The sequence below is a fragment of the Pteropus vampyrus genome, unplaced genomic scaffold (assembly GCF_000151845.1).
Source record: "Pteropus vampyrus isolate Shadow unplaced genomic scaffold, Pvam_2.0 Scaffold325, whole genome shotgun sequence".
In the NCBI taxonomy this organism is placed as follows: domain Eukaryota; kingdom Metazoa; phylum Chordata; class Mammalia; order Chiroptera; family Pteropodidae; genus Pteropus; species Pteropus vampyrus.
In genome coordinates, this window is record NW_011889106.1 from 1,442,192 (window position 1) to 1,442,664 (window position 473).

The window sequence follows — 473 nt, forward strand, 5'->3', positions numbered from 1 at the left end:
GATTTCTCAGCACACACCAGAAAGGAATATGATCAAATATTTAAACTATTAAATGAAAAGAACTACCAACCTAGAGTAATGTATCCAGCTAAGCTCCCCTTTAGAAAGAAGAAGAAATTAAGACTTTTCCAGACATACAAAAATTGAGGGAATTCTCCACTACCAGGCCTGTACTATAGGAAATACTGAAAGGGATCTGTTACCCTAAAAGAAAATGACAACAACAACAACAAAAAATACGTAATTAGAAGTAAAGTGACTATCAGGTAAATAAAAACAGAGAAGTACAATCTTTACTAACAACAGAGCATTAAAAGCTTAAATAATAACAGAATTGCTATAGCAAGATAGTAATGAAAGTTCAGCATAAATAGGGACAAATTAAAATAACAATGAATGAAAAGGGGAGGATTCAAAGATCCAAATTTGCAAACGAGAATAGAGATAAGGCACACCCAGAAAAAATGGACGAA